The sequence below is a fragment of the Sinohyriopsis cumingii genome, chromosome 10, assembly GCF_028554795.1.
Source record: "Sinohyriopsis cumingii isolate HCF-2022 chromosome 10, ASM2855479v2, whole genome shotgun sequence".
Taxonomy (NCBI): Eukaryota; Metazoa; Mollusca; class Bivalvia; order Unionida; family Unionidae; genus Sinohyriopsis; species Sinohyriopsis cumingii.
Window position 1 is genome coordinate 8426000 of NC_142970.1, and position 18219 is coordinate 8444218.

The 18219-nt window shown below is 33.3% G+C and overlaps 1 long non-coding RNA gene across 1 annotated transcript; it reads right to left on the bottom strand.

Moving 5' to 3' along the window:
• Positions 1 to 8913: 8913 nt before the first annotated feature.
• On the bottom strand, positions 8914 to 17221 carry LOC149789575 (uncharacterized). The gene is made up of 3 exons (XR_016423954.1): positions 17141 to 17221; positions 11459 to 11518; positions 8914 to 10134 (listed from the first exon to the last, which is right to left on the bottom strand). It is a non-coding gene; the product is annotated as an uncharacterized LOC149789575 (long non-coding RNA).
• Positions 17222 to 18219: the final 998 nt, after the last annotated feature.

The following is an 18219-nucleotide window of genomic DNA, read 5'->3' on the forward strand; positions in this document are numbered from 1 at the left end:
GCGACTATATTAAATGAAACAAATGGCAAATATTCAAGTAGTTGTTTGCAAGTGATGTCGTCTATGGTATGTGTGCGTGGAGTTGGGGGTTAGGAAGGAGGGACACATATGACGAACATATTGAGCAACACATTTTTTAACAGCTTTTGCACATGCGTCGAACAAATATAATATAACGTTTTTCGATCTATCTATCTATCTATATATCTATCTCTCTCTCGCTCCCTATATATATATATATATATATATATATATATATATATATATATATATATATATATATATATATATATATATATATATATATATATATATATCTGCGATATGCTAGCTACGTGTTACCAAGAAAGAAAAAAGTCATATTCGGATTTTACAACGTCCTGTGCTCGAATCAGCTACATAATGTTCATAAAATAAAGCACACGTAATACAATATATGTTTGACAATATACGTTTATGTACACGTATGTTGAATTCCTATAGTCTTATTAGCCCTGCATTTATTGAATAATGTTATAAGGAGGGTCAAATAAAGTTGCAACTCATATGTACCATCTTGAAACACAGCAATTTACCGTGTAAAAAATTGTGCTGGTCTTGGGGCTCTTGATTCCAAAGCATCTACATTAGTTATCATGTGAGCTATCTGAGCAGGTAACGTTTCTATGACGCCAGATAGATTTATTCCTAGAGCAACACGGATGATTTCTTTACCTAAGCAATTACTATTTAGCGAATATGAAATGTGCAATCTCATTGTAATATACTTCCTAAGGAAAGCAAAGGTAGTCAACGTTGATGATGTGATTATCCACATCAATAGTTGTCGTGTCCCATGAGAAGCCTCAAAGGCTCTGGAGACTGCAACCAGCAGTAAAATTTGATAAATTTCATCTTACACAACCTCGACACAAATATGGGAGGGCATAGGCAACTATTAGCAATATCACGATCTGTTCAACCGAGCATATGTTTCTAATACCCCTGATTAGTATAAATACTGGTATTTTCTTGAACCCAAAATGTTGCAAGGAGTGGTTTTGGTGACAGCGTTCAAACATGTGTTTTATCATGTGTTGCTTATTTACTGACAGACGAAAAAAAAGAAATTAACATCTACTTTTCATAACGCTCATGAAGATAACGATATGTTATGCAAAGCAAATATCACTCATGCCTCCATCAATTTTAATTACTTTTTAGCATACTATTAGCTAGAACCACGTTTCGTGCAGATGAAAAGATTTGTTGGTCTAACCCTTCATCTTCGCTTAAAATTTTCAAAGTTATGGTCTCATAGACTTTCTTAAACCTTAATCTTGAATAAATTTAGAAATAAATTTCTACATATTATTCGCAATGATTGTTAATGTCTTTGCTAGAATACTTGTGCGTACTATCAACTTTGCCGAAATCTTAAAAGGTGTGTCAAACTCCTAATCAAATGAGGCTGAGAGCTGTGTACTTTCTTGCTTGGTGATTAAATTCGAATCATTGATCCCTACTAGGATCAGATTGATATATACAAGCACACATAAGCTCAGATAATCCTTTGAAGCTGCAACTAATCGCGCAGTACATACTTTGTAAATCGACAACGTTTATTTGTGAACCTTGATTGCAATCTCGCACAGATAAATCATCCAACCGGCAGGCGAATCATATATTATTGTGAAAATGATTTAATAATTTGTGTGAATATCAAGAATTCTTACCCTAGATGATAAATAACATGTAAACCATGCAACTATGTATCTAATAGTACTCGTGGCCATGATGGTTGTTGTGTGTGGTAAATGCCATGTATTGATTAATCTAAGCTGTCAAACCTTTGGTTCGTCTAAACAAATAAAATTATTGCGTTTTCTGCCCTTTTATTGCAGACATACTCACTTACGATTGCCTGAAACCTAAGAACTGAACCTAATCAAACTTAATATGCTTTTATTTTTAAAGATAACCTAAGCTAGTGTGACTATCTGTTTAGTTTATATCCATAATAATATGTTACGAATGATACGCTTCTAGGTCATAACAATGTAACAGAAAAACGTGAAACGAAACCTAAAATTTACTTGCCTTAAATATAAAGCGAAATTCAAACGGCACTTACAGTATTGTGAAATTAGTTAAACATAATCCAAAACCTCAAGAATATTGAGTGTCAGTATGAATCCCAATAGTCCTTAATCTCTGAATATAACATTAGTAATGTTGCATATCTTGAAATAAAAATCATTTTGTCCAAATTGTCTTTGAATGAATTATAATTAATCCCCAAAGTTGTGTTTTAGTTCAAAGAAAATGAGTACTTTGTAATTTCCAACACATTAATAAATTTCACTTAGATTTTATCTGAGAACAACTATAAACTTACAGACTCGTAAAAACTGATCTTTTTTTACCAGTCGATTATATCCTCAAATCCCATTTGACATGCGACCCAACGGAATGTGTCTAGACAATTGTACCAGGTTGTGTTTTTGCATTTAGATTCACCTAAGCGTTTATGCTAGGCTAGACTTTGCACTCAAATATCAGTAAACAAAATAACAAAAATTAGCTAGAAGGAGGCTTTATTAAGGTAATATTAACGAGGAACAATTCATCTCTCAAAAACCGACTGCTGCTCGAACATCTTTAATCTTATCAAACTATGACCAACATATAAATTTGTGCACGTTGTTCTATAATGTAATGAATAATATTTGCTATACAGTTATATATATATATATATATATATATATATATATATATATATATATATATATATATATATATATATATATATATATATGTTAAGTCAATTCGAACAATAGCATTTCTTAATGATGCTTAATTATATTTTCTTGTCCATTATTTCTCTAAAATAAACAAATTTCTTGTAATACACAATAAACAAATTCACAATAAACAAATTTATTGTAATACACAATAAACAAATTTCTTGTAATACACAACAGACAAATTTCTTGTAATACACAATGTGATAAATAGTGTTTAATGACTATATGATTTGAATTACTGCAGAACGCCTACAAACTAGAACAGCCATCTAATAGTTTAACACATTGGTTTGGTGTTTTGATGAGTTTTTGAAATATTTCACTATCAATTCTGTTTCAAAGACTCTGTTACTAACATTATAAATTGTATCCAAAATATTTTCATTATTTGTCCACTTTTTAGTCAAGCAAGCGATACGAAAATAAGATAATACAGCCACAAAATAAATACTTTGCTCATTATATAAAATGTGCCATGAGAGCATCAGTGTTTATTTACAAAGAATGCATTTTACACTGGATTTATCATTGAAAAATATTACTAAAGTACAACATTCTTAACAATACGAAATAATGTGGTACGATATAATTATCACAAAATGCACATAGTAGCTCTAACTGCAATAGGGTGCAATCGCTGCATTAGCTGTGGCAAAGGTCGTATCAGTTGTGGCATAATAAGAAAAGTAACGAAATATTGGTGGCATTTTGTTTAATTGGGCAAAAGGAAGTAGTATTGCCTGGTATTATTGAGGGTCTCGTAACTATAAAAAGGATAAAAATGTCTTTAATACGAAGCTAATTAACACAAATTATGAACTAGACTAATGTTAGTAATTGTTAGAAGAAAGCTATAGGGTTGGTCTAATAAATGTCGAAATGAACATAGATATATACCTGATCAAGTAGAAACTCGTTAGCGTTATTATGTTCCTTTGATTCTTTATTTAAAGAAGTTGGAACAAACGTATTCAACGCAATAGGTGGAACAATGAAATATTTAGATATGTAAGCTTTCACCTTGATTTCTATGTTTAACTTATAATTTGGGTGGATTATTTAGTGCTAATTTTGTATGTTGACGTCACGAAAAAGGAAAGTAAAGTTCAAGAAACGTTTAATGAACTACAGACATATTTTTTACAAAAATAATTAGATACAGTATATACTTTCAAACATGTTTTTTGTTATAACTCTATATTTTGAAAAATAAAACTTTATACATATAAGTAACAGATGAGAAAAAAAATACAATATCTGCCTACATGTACAAAATAGTGACCATGAAAGACCTTTTTATACAATAAAATCTCTTTTAAAAGACTAACTAGCGATCATATGGTAAAATTTCAAAGAAATAATATTGACAAATTAAAACACTGGCCTGACAAATGTCTATAGTATATACAAGATATCGAAACACTGGAAAATGAATTTAAAACAAATGAACTAGTCTGAAATCCTAACACACCAGTTAAAACTACGGACAAATGTAAGACACAGATCTGTAGATACTCTAACAATATTTCCTAAAAACCGAAATCAATATCATTAAGGAAAATACAGGGCACCTGCATATATAATGTGTTATTCATATAACTTTATTGCTTATATTCCACCATTTATTTCTAATTCACTCGTATACAATTTGTATGTGATTTTCGAGGCAGCAGCGAGAAAGGATACTGTTCAGATAGCATATAACATGTCAATTAGTGATGAAAATCTATTTTCGTTTTGTAAAGATGTTACTGCCGATGATTTTAAGAAAAATGTGAAAAACCGGAAAAACGAATGTGGCCTGGCCTCTAATGTATTTAAACATTGTAGTTTTACGCACCAAATGTAATCAAAGAAGCTTGAGAGAGTTTGCAATCGGAAGCATTCTAATTATTTTAAGAATGTGCAGAATATACTAGATTATAAAGACAACAATGCCATATTAAAGAATACAATGAAGCATATTATCTGCAAAACAAAACGGTATAAGGTACTTAATAATAAATATAACGAAAACGGGAAATAATGAATATAAGAGAATTAAAAATGAATAATTTTGAATACATACAGGAACACATGATACGTTACATGAAACAACATATGAGATAGATAAGCAACTTAAAGTAACTCATTTATGTTGTAATATAAATCATACAGTTATGAATTCATTGTGAGCCTCGAGTTACAAGATTTTCTTGACAATGTTTAACTCCATGTTTATAATTCTCTAAACTTACAGATATGTAACATTGAAACATAGATCATTCCATTCTTGGTGCGCGATTTGATATTTCCATTCCTAATGACCAGATGAAACGACGTCACCGGAGAAATGCATCTCTTCTTGGCTTGAACAACAAAATGTCCCATTGGATACAAGGGCAGAGGTGCATCAGGAATTACAGAGGTTTTTAGTGACCATCTTTTGAAACATTTAATCAACTATCCATAACAATGACCACACGTATTTCTTTGTCATCCTAACTGCAGCCGCTACATACTAGAATGTTTCACTTTTGTTGACTTGTGGGCTCTACTGCATAACAAAATTTATTGTCGTCTTTTTCACTCGTTCAGAATCTGTTCAGCAAATTCAAATTAGATTTTGTTATGTCACCATCTAAAACACTGATGACCTTCTAAGTCGTCATTTTTAATTCGATAATGAAATAGGATGTACATATTTATATTCAACGATTGGTATAATCACCACATTAATGCATTCTTTTTTCGAATTGAACATTATTATGTAAGCTCGAGTCATGTGAGTAATGACAACTGTATCATTCGCATTGTCCTTGGATTCATGAGATTATATGTTATTGAAAACAATATCACATTACTTCCCCTTCTGGCACATGCACCATTAAGCAGTTTGCATGATTTTTTCTTAAAATGACCGTCTGAGTACAACATTCGTTCTCAAATAGTGATTGGTTGCGCTTAACATATTGTAGTTCCACTATTTTAGTAAGTACGACAATGGTTCCTTACTATCACATGGTACCCATAATGTAGCTGTTCTCTCTATATATGCAGTTTGATAAGTCTATACAATCGCCATTATCTAATATTTCATGTCTTACTTTGAAAACAACTAATACAATTCGATGATTACAGATGCAAACACAAAGGATAAATGACTATGATCAAATACAAGGATCACTGCTTGATGACGACATATCTGTATTTAAAGTCAGAACTGTGTCACAAGAATGTTTTAGAACAGGCAGATTAGCATTTTAGGTTGTCTCTTTCTATTTTGCAAGACTAGACATTTTGGTTAAACGATTTCGACAACTGGTTTCCACCTAGCTGACAAATGGCAAGACATGATGTCTCATCTTCCTCGTTCTTACGATAAATAAGTCTTGAATCTAACCATTTAAAATCTATTAAACTGCAGGGGAGAACATGGTTTATTTGAAATAGATTGTATACGTTGTAGTCAGTGAAACACATAACAGACGGAATGTTTGCTTGGTATGTATTGCAGGTTTATCCATAGTCTGACCCATTTCCTTTTTCGTCTATATTTCCGTTAATAATATGCCAAATGTATATTGGTCAGTAATCTCACACATAGTTATTGCTGCCTGACATTGTCGTTAATTGATTTGATTTTCGAATACAAACATATCAATATACATTACAATTTCTATGGGGAGTGTCTTGTGTTTTGTTTCATATCAACATGACCCATAATCTATAATAATAAACAAACATATAAACCCGACTGTCTAAATTAATTGTTATTTTATTACTGAAATACAGACTAGAGTTATATTTGTCTATGTCACGGTTCATGAACTATTCATGTTTTCTCACCACTGTTTATCGTTAAAAACAATTTATATTGTGCTGTTGAACCTACAATCCAATGCATGTATTGTAGAACTTCAGTTGTATCATCAATTATCTGTGCAATTGTCCCAATTGTGTTCGCTAGCAGAAGCAAAAGTGAGGACTATCTTCACAAAATCTAAAGAACTTTGCAATTATGTTAATGTACGAATATTGTATATTTGGTTTTCGAGGAGACTGGGGATTTCATAAATGTAACTATTATGTCATACAGTTAGCCTAACTGTACGTCTCTAAGTGCCAAGATTGCATATTTTCACAAACAAATATTTCTTCAAAATTTAATTTCTCGTTACCCTTCTACAACTTCCTGTTTTCTTCTGCATGATGCACGGAACATGCTAATTAGTCGTTTTTCCCTTATGTAGACTCTCGCACGACTGAAATTGTATAATTTCCATCACTCTCAGCTTAATCAAATCGCCGATAGTTTTTGTAGAATTTTCTCGTCTTGTTAAACGCAGGTGTGCCAATATTCAATTAACTGTAAGGCAATTGAAATATTTCAGCAACTGATTATCGCCTAGCACACGAACCACAATATACAAACTACACATTTTGTAAGACCAAGTAGTCTTAAATCTAGCACTTAAAAATCTATAAAACTGCAAGGATACACATTGTTCCTTTGAAACAGTTCGCTTACGTTCTGGTCAGTAAGAGAATAATAATTTGCTTCGTATGTATTGATATGCAAAGTCTACACAAACCATGTGTCCTTCGATATTTTAAATTAGTATGAATCTAACATAGGTTCATACGTGTTTATACGTATGTGACTTCATTGGCATGGTTGATAATCCTTGAAATTATTTAATATATTATATGCACGCGGTTTCATTTCTTTGTATTCAAAATTAAATAAATAAATGAATAAATATAAATTATAAAAGTCCTGGACTGTCTTTCTTATAACATTGACTGTGTTTTAAAAGATAGAAACAAAGTATGTATACATAGTTGTCAAAATGAATTGTTATATTATTGCTTATTGTCCATAATATAGCTCCAAACATTTAATGTGTCTTATTATGTAACATTTTTTTTATGTCTACTTGTATGGGCTATGCACATTTGATGTGGTTTTTCACCACTGTATTTGTTTATCTCTAAGAAAAAGTATCGTGTTTTATAAAATCTAAGATCCAATGCATGTATTGCAGAAACTCAGTTGTGTATCATTAATCACTGTGAGTTTCCAAATTGTTTTCGCCATCAGAAGCAATACATGATTCGCCATATATATGATTTTTCCAGGAGACCGGGGTGTTTACAATCATGACTATTATGTCATAAAGTTCAGCATACCGTGAGGTTTCCATTTTCCAAGATTGTATCTTTTCACAAAATAACATCTCCTAGGGATGAAATTTCCCTCTGCCTTCTACAGCTTGCTGCTTTCTTGTGTAGAATGCACGGAACATGCAAATTAGTACCTGGTCACCTATGTTGATTTTCGCACCACTGAATTTGTATAATTTCCCTTAGTCTTTTTGGAGTTGTATTAATTGTGTAAGTGAACATTACTCATCACTCAAGGCATTAGAGCGGCCCTTGCTTTAGCTTTCTTCGAGATGTTTATTTCGGCATCTCAGTCAAACGGTACTTCGCATCGAATCGATCATGTTACTGGAAAAATCATCCTGCATTTGATTACGTCACAGCTTTTGAGATGGAGTGGCAGTATAAGTTTTTCATGTACAGCCCAATCGATTCCAATAAGCATCTCGATATAACAACCTAACGCGAAGAACCTCTGGATAATTGCGGAATTAGACTATGAATATATATGATGCAAGATATCCTGTTTGCAGCTGTTCTGCTTGCCATTGTCATATATGCATTAGTTTTTGCCTGACCAAGCTCACAAACTGGACGCGCTTGCAAACTTTGGAGGAAACTGGAATAATCTGTATGATTATCAGAGACGGAATTGTTGTAATAATTGCTTCATTAGGTAACTTGGGAGATATGGAATATATCAACCGCATGCTATGTCTTTAAGCCATCTTTTTGGTATTGGTTCTTGGACTTGACGTTGCTGTATTAATTCTTGACGCGCTTGTAAACGTTGGTGGAAACTGGAACAATCTTTATGATTATCAAAGACGGAATTGTTGTAATAATTGCTTCATTAGGTAACTTGGGAGATATGGAATATATCAACCGCATGATATGTCTTTAAGCCATCTTTTTGGTATTGGTTCTTGGACTTGACGTTGCTGTATTAATTCGTGACGCGCTTGTAAACGTTGGTGGAAACTGGAACAATCTTTATGATTATTAGAGACGGAATTGTTGTAATAATTGCTTCATTAGGTAACTTGGGAGATATGGAATATATCAACCGCATGATATGTCTTTAAGCCATCTTTTTGGTATTGGTTCTTGGACTTGATGTTGCTGCATTAATTCGTGACGCGCTTGTAAACGTTGGTGGAAACTGGAACAATCTTTATGATTATCAGAGACGGAATTGTTGTAATAATTGCTTCATTAGGTAACTTGGAAGATATGGAATATATCAACCCCGTGATATGTCTTTAAGCCATTTTATTGGTATTGGTTCTTGGACTTGAGGTTACTGTATTAATTCTTGCCGCCATTTTCAGATGAACGTTTGAAATAATTGTCAATAAATTCATAATGAAGAGTACCAACAGCACAAGTGAAGGTACATTGTGCACGAAAGAAACGTTTTCACTCACCACATATTACGCACGGGTCTGGTTCTATTGCATTTGGTTGAAAAAGCTACCAAATGGGCGTACTTACGAAAATTGGAGAAACACATTTGGAAAATGAATTTAAAACAAATGAACTGTAAATTTCAGACGAGTAGGGTTCAGTTTCTGTAAAATTGGCAAGTGCACAGTCTTTGAACCGATTAGGACATGACAGGGAAAACAAATATATTTTAATATGTACATGGTTTCAAAGAGCAGCTTAGCATTGTTAGCTTTTTGTTTACTTTTGGTGTTTTTGGAGATGGGGCGTCGTATTCCACAAAATGAATAGTTTTGAAAGGCAATGTAGATAGACATTGAAATATTGTTTAAATTTTATCAGGATGATGGAAGTACAGCACACGAGACATCATTTATCTGTGTGAGTGTCAAAGTTGTTTTCGCCATCAGACGCAAATATGAGAGCCATTCTGCCGAAACCCTTACGATCCTCGGAATTTTGTTAATGTCCGCATAATGCATATTTATCGTCCAAAAGCTGTTGGCAACAGTATTTATGCTGTCATTAAGTTGATGATAAAGTGATTCTTCCTCGTAGATGTGTGAGTCAAGATTGTGTCTACCTACAAATGCACTCATCCACATGTATGAGTCAAGATTGTGTCTACCTACAAATGCACTCATCCACACGAGGAAAGTTCATGTTGGCAGTCTTTCATGCGTATATTTGCTGAGGAGGATGAAAGTACATGATAATGAACCTCTGACCTCTTATGCCCATTCGCGCACAACTATACCTGTGGATAAACGATGCAATCGTAAGAATATGTATTGCTAAGTCATGCGACTAATATAGACACTGACAATGTATATAAATAAAATTTGTATTCTACTATGACTCAAATATACGGATAATGGACACTTCATTATAGCGCATATCTAAACAATGCCCTAATACAACATCATTAGTACAGTAGTGTTCTATTGTAATCATTTACAGTAAGTAACCTGCATATAGAACCGTATTGTCTATTGCAGGGACTCCCAGTGCTATGTATACTTACTGGAGTCCAAAATTTCGATATGCACAGACATGATGCCTTTGTCTAATGTCTTATTAACAACGTCGGCATAAGAGTGTTATTGTAGATTCTTCAGTACTATTTAACGTAACAAGCATCGTTAGCGATGAACAATGAAAGACTTTGATTATTCCTCTCTCTATCTATCTATCTATCTATCTATCTCTCTATCTATCTATCTATCTATCTATCTATCTATCTATCTCCTTCAAGTCTAATATACACCGAAAGGTGCGCGGTAAGGATATTTTAGAACAAGACCGTCTTATGTTGTCGGAAGGAAGATGTTCCGCCTATTTATTACAGATGAGTCTGTCTCGTATGAAATCACTTTATTTGCTTAAAAATGTATCGCTGTTCGTATTGCGCGGCGGTGATAGCTGATATATATCAGTTTCAATTGGTCTAGCATCGTTATAAATTAATTGAATGTCCTCTTGACCTAGATGACAGAATAGACTTAAACAAGAAATGAAATCATAATTAAAATAAAAAATATTTTTTGTAAAGGTTCTTCCGTGCGATTGCGTACGCAGACTTAAACAATTTACATTGTAATTTTATTGTGCATTCTCCAGTCGTTCTGCAAAGATGTTGTTGTATTTTATTTTGAGCATCACCATGAATGCAATACTTTCGTAATTTTTCATTTTATCGTGGATGCATATTTAAATAGTCAAGTTCCCACTTGGGTCTGGAGGGTACAACTATAAAAATGTACACATTCACAACGCGCATTAAAAAATAACCATTTAAATCATTTCTTAATTCTCCAATTGTTGTTTTTGGATGATATATCGTTTTGAACAATTTATTAAATCAATATAAACATTATTTACAAAGGTTTTTAAATTGTTTGTTTTTTATTACAGTTATTTGCATGGATGACGTACACGCTAGGAGTGGAAACATTGTTGGATATGATAAAATCATTGAGATTTAGTTTATATAGTTTTAATAGCGAGAATATGCTACTACCATATCTGTTGTATTGTTGCGTGCTTCAGTTGAAAGTTTAAATTTAGAAATCGTCACCGACCTTAGCCCGGTCTGACTCGATGTGTACTCAACAGTCACCAATTTTCTATGTTGATGCATTCTGCAAAGAAAGGGAAAAGACTACATGGACTAACATATTTATTTGAACATGGATGTAACCTATTAAGAGATATCACTGTAATTTCATATCACTATAAAAGAAGCACATGTCAGCTCAGGAATCAGTTCTGATTGGAACGTTGCAGTAAATAACATCCAATAATGATAATAAAGGATTGCTTTAGTATTTTAAAAGTGTATTGATTAAATGCAGAATAAATAACGTCATATATAATCCACTTGGCGTCTACCGACAACAAAGGCGATAGGTTTGATGCATTGGAAACAAGGTGACCATGAAGTATTTGCAATGGTTGTTATAGTTTAATAAACTGTTATTATCAACAAAGAATTATATCAATCATTTTTAGAAAATATTTATATTAATGATGCTGCATTTTAATCAGCTTGACAGTGCTAACAATATTTTAAGATGTCTAATATAACCATCAGCACCAGTACCACCACCAACACCACAACAGCAACAACAATAACAACACTACTACGAATACTACTACTACTAATAATAATAACAATATGATAAAGGACAGAAGAAGGTTGTTATATAAAGAGTACATTTATTTCAAGATGGTCGTATGGAAAAGTGTAACTGTAGTGTTAATAATAATAATAATGAATATGTGCATCACTGTGTTCATCTTTGTGTATAACATCTATCAAAATTAGTTTGCATGACAGACTGTTTGGAGATGCTTTTCATTCTTGACATTGGGTATTAGCTTACAGTCTGGCAAGACTACACATGGCCAAGTATTTTTACTCAATTCAACAATTCTCTAATAATTCATACAACTGAACAAACCTTCTGTATCTGAATATTAAACAGGTATTTGACATAATCGAGTATGTCCTTTTCTGTAGTTCTGGAGTAGAAAAGTCCGAATTCTTTGCAATCAACTCTAATTCAGATCTAGAAAGCCCCACCGACGAAATGGTATTTGAATTCCGTGCAATGCTCAAACGAAAAAGACAAATAAATTGTGATATAATTCTCATTCCTAAGATGCATGTATTGTTCTAGGAAGCGTCTTTTAAACAGATAAAGTATGTACTGATTGTAATCACTACTTTATTTTCAGCGAGGTTACAGGATGAAAAACAACAGATGTATTAGATAAAAGTCATATATTGTATTAGAAAAACACATAAGGTATGAAAAGCGAAACACCTAAGATGAATATATATCATTTGTGATGGATTATACAGCTGTACCACTGTAAAATATGTATCACTTAAGATGTTCCAAAGAAATGGAATCCTTTTTTCTTACGCAATTGACCATCCACCGTTACCAAGTACAAAACACTGATTTCCATGAACAGTTTGATGTGAGGACTTGGCTGATCTTTAGTTTCTCCCACCAGATGTCGAATGTGGACGAATATCTATGTACGCGTCAAACGTTGAAAAAATGCTGCCATCAAGTACAAGAAACCCAAGCCCTTGACGTCTAGAAACTCAACATGGGTCGCACACACATTGTATCGTATTTGTTACAGACGCTCACCAATAACTTGGTCACAACTTCTGCATATGAAGCCAGGCAAAGAACATAGCGAATGCATTGTTAGCAAAATATAAATGCTGGTTTGTCTTCAACATGTCAACATATATCGTGATCAATATGTTTTATAATTAAATAACCGCAAACTTCCAGAATGGTTTTTCCGGAATAAGGACGAGCACGAATTTAATGAATAATCAAGAACAATCGCTCCCCGTGGGTGACACTGTTTTCTTCGGTCATATTAGTAATGATTAATAAAACAGATGATATGATTAAAATCCGCTTAGTCGCCTATTATTAAAGTTGTTGTCAAAAGACGATTATACAGCCACCAGTGCCATAATTATTATAAATGCATATATTTTTTGTGTTGGTTGCCAAACTCGAAGTTAATTAGAGAATGTGTGAGGATTTCACTTTAGATAGTTTAATTTCGGGAAAGAAAAACATCCAATTAACCCCGTTTTAGGTGTTAGCATATTTTACATGCTGTTCATCCTGATGTAAACAAACTGAGGGAACAAAGGCAGTGAGAGAGAAATGGGTGATGGAAATGGAAAACGGACGTTAATTAGGCTCAAACGGAAATATGTCAAGAAAAAGACACATATATCTCCTAAATGGTGAAAAACATGAACGATCCGTACTGCAAGACTCTCGTTTCTTATCACGCTTATACAACTCAACATTATAATGATGAGTTGCTTTCATTTAACTTAAATATCTAAGAGGTGCTCAAATTCTCTGCTATCACCATCTCGGCCTAAATGAAGGATATTGTTAATTCAGCTAACAAATGTGAAAAGCTTCATTAATGCAAAATTCTGAATTATATAGTAGCTTAATAATCATACTGATTTGTCTTCCCCGAGATTGAGCAAACCAGACGTTCTATATGTCACGTGCTTGACTCGAGGACACAAGGGGGCAGGATCTAATTGTATGATCTTTATGTTGGCTACCGTCCTGAGTCTCTGTCCAGGGTACTGTCAGAATCGTGCAGTATTTTATGATACTGAACATATTCATGTTGCACGCACATACACGACAAGTGTGGAATACTTTGTCAAAAAACTATGTATACTTGTGTAGTAGACTCTTTAGGTTTTGGTTGCTTAAATCTGTTTGAGAATGAACTAATGCGAGCTGTTTCGTCTATTTGAAAGTACTGCGTTGGATCAATATAGAAACAAAATCCATTCGCATTCATTGACAATATGACTCAGAAATTAAACTTTTGTAATCGGGAAATATGAACTCTTTTCTTTCTTCAGAAACATATTGCACTCAGCAAGTTCCCCGTGCAGTACTTTTCAGAGAAAGACTCCTTCATATTTTCCCATTCAAATGTAGAAATTCTATAAATATTGTTCCTTTCTACTTAGAAAAAGTGATATTATTTAATACAGTATACTTTATTATCTCCTTAAATCCTAAATGTTATATCAGTTAAATAGTTCCAAGTAATCCAATGATATCAAAATGATAACAATAATGTATTGATGCACATGTTTTAAATCCAAATGTCCTTTAAATGGTTTCACAGTAAACCAAATTTTGTTATAAATTATATTGTCCTTGAATGCTGTCCGTACAGCTTTTATATATTGCAAATACTTTTTTGAATGAATTTTGCAGCCTTTTCATTCCAACGAGTAATTATAATTAAGAAAAGGAATCAATCCCTTAAAAATGCTTATTCAATACCAGTGATACTTTTAATAATGAATGATTCAGCACAATAAAACTTCATATTTTAAATCATCTCGCAATAGTGAGAATGTGATCTCTGCCTTAACGATTAAAAAGTCCCTAATCCGATATTCGTGACACACCGTACCGTTATTGAGAAACGTATTTATTCATTTAAAGGAATTGGTCATCATAAGTTAGAAACTTTAAAACAAAGAATTATTGAAAAAATGTAAGAATTTTCTTTAAGGTCGATTGAGACCAAGTAATGAAGTGCATCTGTTTTGTCTGATCATATTTGATATTGTCATATATCATCCCAAATTTTGTTTATAGACTAATCTTAAATTAAGTCATATGCGTCTTCTGAATTAACGAAAATTAACGGATTTTGAACGTTTTTAATTAAACTTTTGTCCCTTTGTTAATGGAATTAAGAATATTATTATATTAACTTACAGCTCGATATCTTTTTCCCTATGTTATGAGTGCTCAGTAGTTCAGATATTGCCAATGGTTACTCGTGTTTGGAATATATCAATAAAATCACAATTATGAGAAAGTGACGCTATGCCTGATTCGTACGACTGATTAGAAATCCGTAAGAAAAATAAATGATTGTAGCTGCAAAACATTTGAGGGATTTCAACTATGGAGATACATGTGCCTGCTGATTTGCTGTTGCAATTAACGAGTCAATAAATGCCTCTTTATGCAATATCCATTTAATTGCTGACTACATTAATGGGATAATAGAAATTCATCACTAAAATTAAAGCATTTCTTATTTTGAACGTTCTGCTTGTTCCAAAGTATTAGATTTCTATAAAAAAAAATTTAGAAAATAGAGGATTTTATTCCCCTGTTCGTGTTTTTAAGCACGATACCTTACATTGGGTCGGGGTGTTCAGTCAGTGGGCGCAATTCGGTGTTTAAGACCGGTACTTTCTATTTAATGTGACAAGGTAAGTACTGACATTCCATTCTATGATCCCATCCGTAAGGACTAAAGGTTGATTATATTGAATAAACTAATCTGCATTATGGGCCTTGGTGAGCAAGTAATGTGGCATTTATAAATCTAAAACATTTTGTTTAAATTTGGATATTATTATCTCAATTTGCAACAACTAATATCCCCCGCTTGGATTAAAATTAGCTGACCTTTCATCCTTACAGAATATACTATTTGGTTGTATTGTTTTATGCTGGTTATCATAAAAACCAGAAACACGTATGTATCAAGATATTTGAATAATGACATATAATGTCCCAAAGCCCTTGAATCTTGTAAATTCAAAGTCGAGGTTATGCGCCTTCGATTAGACGATACTGTGAATCACATATACAATACAAAGTCGATTATCAGGACTCGCAGTGAGTCATACAATTTAACCGAACGTCTGGATGGTCGAATTTTTGTGAAGATTCGAGTTATGTCCTTTGATAACACGATACTGGGAATCACACATACAATATAGTCACTGTTATCAAGATTCAATCAGAGAAATTGTCTTTGTTACGATAATCGGACGTATCAGTTGTATAATTTTGCTGACGAAGTAGAAATGTGAATAAAATTAGCTACTTTAAATGCATCGTATGAATTTAGTTATTCATACTACTATTGTAATTATAATTGAATGGTATTGGATAATATTGTGTTTGACAAGGAATATTGTGTTCTTTTGTTGACGTTGATCGGCAAATTATTTCAATTATAGGCATCTGTGCTGTAGTAATGTTATTAGCAAAACTCTCTGGGGCCATGGTAAAAGTCTGTTCGAGCGAACGATCCGGTTAATCGATGTATCGATTAGTAACATCCATCAGTCACTATGGGAATTTCAAATAATCGAGTTTAAAAACATGACAGCACTATTGGTTGCAACTGGTTAACATGCTGAGAAAAAAATCTCGCATTTTATTGTAGATGGAGTAGATGGTATTATACACTGGCGATGGAGCCTGCAATTTGAGCTCTTTTTATCCAGTGAGTGTCACATTTTTAAACTCAGCCATCTGTTTTTGAAGAAAAAGAAGTCCTACTTGCATATATTATTTAATGGGTCCAAAACATATACGGCCTTAGTCAAGTTTATAGTGTATATCTATATATATTGTTATTCCTTTCTAATCCTATCCACAAAGTTGCTCACCCGCACAGTGATATCCCTCTTTAATTTATGTTTGCGAGGCAGAATGTTTTCCGAGGATTGAATTTGGAGCTGAAATTGAATTTAAATGTAATCAACGCTGAATCAACTACGTCTTCTTGAATTTATCACTGAAATAATAAAGGGGTAGAATATTCTTGTCAAGTAGTTATTTGCTGAATTATATGCCTAATATACAGACATTGTTATTGCGTGAAAATCTAATTAAAAATAGACATCACAGTACCTTACAAAACGGTCAGGGTGCAATCCAAACGAAGCGGAACAAATGAATGTGTGTTGCCAACTTCAGATCAACTCAAGGTATTCCTTATAGTATTAGTTCAGGTTACGTCACCTGACTTGATGTCACTGCTTACTGATAACATATCTTTCCATAATCTGGGTCAGTTGCTTGCACATAAAAGATCCTTATTTAACGCCAAGATTACAATATCAACTCGGCATTAACAGCTTCGAAATGTTTATCATGGATGCACATTCCCTTCAACATCCCTCACACTTCGTTAATAAATGTTTGTATGAGTGTATTTATGGATTTGCGCATGGAAGAAAAATGGGTAGGTGGATGGATAGATAAATATATAGATTGTTTGAGGATGAGTGCACTATGGTAATAGTATAAGACGGCAGTAGTCGTAGCATTGGCAGAAGTAATGGTGGTCTATGATGGAGCCATTTTGATTTAATAGAATAGGCTGCATCCAATGACTAGGTTTGGTTCTTCACTTTGTTTCGCTTTTTTCTTCCTTGTTGTCGTCGTTGGCAGTATCGCTGTTATCAGCTTCTCCTTTCAACAATACAAAGACTGCCCGATTTAGCAGATAACGAAAAAGAAGAAGTCATGCAAACAAAACACACTTCTTGGATTCTTTTGTCAAGTACAGATCACTGTTGACTCATCGTCCTTGTGCGGTCAAGTTTTAATTCAGCTGTTTTAAGGAGAATTATATCAATAAGTAATATATTACAATAATTATGGGGCCCCGAGTGGCCGAGTGGTCTAAAGCGCTCTCCGTTACGGATCATTGCCATCTCACCTCTGTCTGCGACGGTTCGAGTCTCGGATTCAACCAATATGGGTATGTGAGAAAGGTTGCCAGTAGCTTCTCGTTGGTTGGTGGTTCTATCCTGGGTTTTCCATGGTTCTTCCTCCACCAACAATACTGACCGCCATGAATAGCCTATCGTGTGCTGAAAAATGGCATTAAACCCCACAACAACAACTACTACAATAATTGCTGGTTACATCTGGAGTATACGTGCATCGCTCACGTAGTCAGTTTTGTTAAAACAGACATCGTC